The following is a 4,035-nucleotide window of genomic DNA, read 5'->3' on the forward strand; positions in this document are numbered from 1 at the left end:
TAGGGGTCTAAACCTCTATAATAATAGACCTCTGCAAGTCTATTTTAGACTGACCTATTTCACTTTTCATAATGTCTTCTAGGTTTATACATGTTATCACAAATGGCACAATTTCCTTTCATTTTAAAGTTGAATAGTATTCCATTGCTTATATATGTGTGTGTATATAACTACAATTTCTTTATCCATTCATCCATTAATGAACAATTAGGAATATATTGCTATTGTGAATAATGCTGAAATGAACACAGGAGTGCAGATATCTCTTTGAGATAATGATGTAATTTCCTTTGGGTTTATATCCAGAAGTGGGATTGCTGGATTATAAAGTAGTTGTATTTTTTCTTTTAAGAGACAGCATCTTGGTCTGCCATCCAGACTAGAGTGCAGTGGTATAATGATAGCTCACTGTAACCTCAATTTCCTGGGCTCAAGCGATCCTCCTGCCTCAGTCTCTCAAAGTGTGGAGATTACAGGCATGAGCCACCAAACCTACTAGTAGTTTATTTTTATTTTTTTAGAAACTTCCTTATTGTTTTTCATAATGGCTATATCAATTTACATTCTCATCATCAGCGTACAAGGATTTCCTTTTCTCAACGTTCTCACTGACACTTATCATTTTGATAATAGCTATTCTGACAGGTGTGAAATGATAGTTCATTGTGGTTTTAATTTGTATTTCCCTAATGATTAGTGATGTTGAACACTTTTTCATACACTTATTGGCCATTTATATGTCTTCTTGAAGAAGTGTCTATTCAGGCCTTTTATCCATTTTTTAATCAGGTTGTTTTTTGTTGTTTTATTTTGTTTTTGCTATTGAGGTGCATATGTTTCTCATGTATTTTGGATATAAACCCTTATCTATGTTTGTCAATATTTTCTTTCCTTCTGTAGGTTGCTTTTTTCACGTATCGATTGTTTCCTTTGTCTGTGAAGAATCCTCTTAGTTAGATGCAATCCCTTTTGTCTATTTTTGCTTTTGTTGCTTGTGTTTTTGTTGCCATATCCAAAAAAAATTGTTGTGCAACCCAATGTCAAGAAACTTTTTCCTTATGTGTATCTAGTTTTCCCTGTGTTTATTTAGCTTTTTCCCTAGTTTTGTGGATTCAGGTCTAGTGTTTAAGTCTCTGGCCTGTTTTTAGTTGATTTTTGAATATAGTGTGAGATAATGGCCTAATTTATAAGATACCAAATTCAATAGCACATTAAAAGCATTACATAACATGATTAAGTGAGATTTATCTCTTATATGCAAAGATGTCTCAGCATATGCAAATCAATCAAACACATTAACAGGATGAAAGGAAACAAAACACATGAGTATCTCAATAGATGCAGAAAAGTATTTTTCAAAACTCATTTTATTCAAAACATTCATTTATATGGAACTCTTGACAAAATAGGTATAAAAGAACTTACCTCAACACAATAAAGTCCATATACTAAAATCCCACAGCTAACATCATAATATATAGGAGAAAACTTAAATATTTTCCTCTATGTCCTGGTAGAAGGCAAAGATACTCCCTTTTGCCATTTGCATCCAATATAGTACTGGAAGTCCTATACAGAGCAATAAGACAAATAAATGAAATAAAAGGTATCCAAGTAAAGGAAAAGGAATGAAAGGAAGAAAGAAGTAAAACTATTGGCTTGCGAATGACATGATCACATACTTTGAAAACTGCATAGACTTAACAACAACAACAGCAACAACAACGAACAGAATTAAAGAATGAATTCACTAAAGTTGCAGGACACTAAATCAAAATATCAAAATCAGTCATGTTTCTATATAAAAACAATAAACTATCTAGAAAGGAAATTATGATAATCTACTGACAATAGCAGCAAAATGATAAAATACTTAGGAATAAACAGTGAAAGAGATGAAATTTATGTGCTGAAAATGATAAAACATTGATTGTGTCTTCTATAATGAAATAACTAGACAAAAATGGAATGACATTCTGTGTTTATGGATTGGAAAGATTAATATTGTTAAAATATTTGTACTACCCTAACTAATTTACAGAATCAATGAAATTTCTATCAAAATTCCAATGGCATTCTTTACAGAAATATATATATATATATAAACAATTCTCATAGAACCACAAATTCCAAGTAACCAAAAAACCTTGAACAGAAAGAACAAAGCTTGAGGCCTCACATTTATTAATTTTAAGATACACTAAAGAGCTATTGTAATCAAAACAGTATGGCACTGGCATTAAAAAAGATGTGTAGACTAATGGAACAGAACAGAGAACCAAGAAATAAATCCACACATCTACAATCAACTCATCTTCCACAAAGTTGCCAAGAGCACAGAATGGACAAAAAGATGGTTTCTTCAAGATGGCATTGGGAAAACTGGATATTGACATGCAGAGATAGTGTCTCTTTACCATATACTGTCACTGATTACCATCAAATAAAACATTATTTATTAGGTGGAATTAACATAAAATGTTTCTGATATCACCTTTATTTTCAGTTAATTTTGATTAGTAGACAGTGGGTAACCACAAAAATAATGATACAAATACAACTGTCTTGAGGGAATATCAATCTGGTGGTGGTCTGAAGAATAAACTCTTAGGGAGAGTGACAGAGGAGGCTAAAATGCCAAGTAATTAACAGGAGATTATCAACTGCTTTCATTCTGATAGAGTCCAGAGAAAATATCACAATAATAAGTTTAAAATATTAATACTTAGAGCTTAAGTGATTTATATGCATAAATGTATCCTTTCTCATAATTATTTATATTTCTTATTTTATTCAACAGTACAAGGGAGGTAATAGATAAGGTAATTGAGGTAGAAAAAGATTTGCCTTAAATTTCTTATTTAGTGAATGGAGGAGGTAAGATCAATATAGATTAACCTACCAGCACTTTGATTCTTTAACATTCCATAGCTATTTAATTAGTGGTAGGTAGAGAGAATTGAAAGGATATATTATGAAGAAAGCAGAGACAGTAGGCAATAAATCTCATATTTTTGACTAGGACTAGCTATGGGGATGATAGGTTTCCCTGTCTCAATTAAAGCTGGATATCAGCAGGGAATAATTCTTTCCTGGAACCTTTGTGACACAAACAACTATTAATATACATTTTATCAATAAGTTTAAAAAATAAATTTATGAACATTAACCTAATTTTACACTTGATCTTAGCCAAAAGGCCGAGAAGCGATTAACCTAATTTTTAATAATGAAAAATCTATGATGGAAAATCAGATTAAGCAGCTCAGATTTTCTGTCACATCTACTGACTAATTCTCAGGAGGAAGTGTGCATATGAGTTTGAATTTTATTTCTTAATACTTGTTTTTGTGGGGAACTTTATGCAAACAATGAGATTCTCTGTACTGGTCCTTTTTGCATTTAAATGTCTCAATTTAAAATTTTTGTTTGATTTTGAATTAATAATGATTTTTCTTATTTGGAATCTTATTACAAATTTATTTATCACATTTCCTATTTCCATTTTCCATTTCCCGCAAGTCACACTTATTTTTCAACAGGGTAGGCAAGAATCTATTAAACCACATTTCCACCTTTGTAAATATCAAACACTTGTGGTTCCCTAAGTAAAGTTGTCCTTTTTTGAAATTATTAATGACTGTGGCATCTAAGGAAGAAACATAGGAAGAATAAATGAAACATTTATAAAACAGAATTTTTATACATTCATAAATAAACATTATAAATATAATTACTCTTTAGTTCATAATGCTGCAATGAAAATGACAGTATCATGTGTTCATCCTGTTTTTCCAGTTTCTCCTCAACAACAGGGAAAGAGTAAGAAATTGTGGATTTCATAGTAAGACAACAATAGCAAAAACTCCACAACCACCAATCTTTTTCCAAAGTGTTAATATTGATTGGCTACTTGCATAATCTTTTTTTCTACCAACATAAAAAAATAACAAATTAATTTTTCCTATTCTATTGCAAAATATAAGAAAAAAATTGTGAGTTTTTTTTTTGTTTTTTTGTTTTTTGGTATTTGCC

At 30.7% G+C, this 4,035-nt stretch overlaps 1 pseudogene; it reads right to left on the reverse strand.

Moving 5' to 3' along the window:
• Positions 1-3,059: 3,059 nt before the first annotated feature.
• Positions 3,060-3,212, reverse strand: LOC123572132 (U2 spliceosomal RNA; annotated as a pseudogene).
• Between the last annotated feature and the right edge of the window lie 823 nt (positions 3,213-4,035).

The sequence above is a fragment of the Macaca fascicularis genome, chromosome 2 (genome assembly GCF_037993035.2).
Source record: "Macaca fascicularis isolate 582-1 chromosome 2, T2T-MFA8v1.1".
In the NCBI taxonomy this organism is placed as follows: Eukaryota; Metazoa; Chordata; class Mammalia; order Primates; family Cercopithecidae; genus Macaca; species Macaca fascicularis.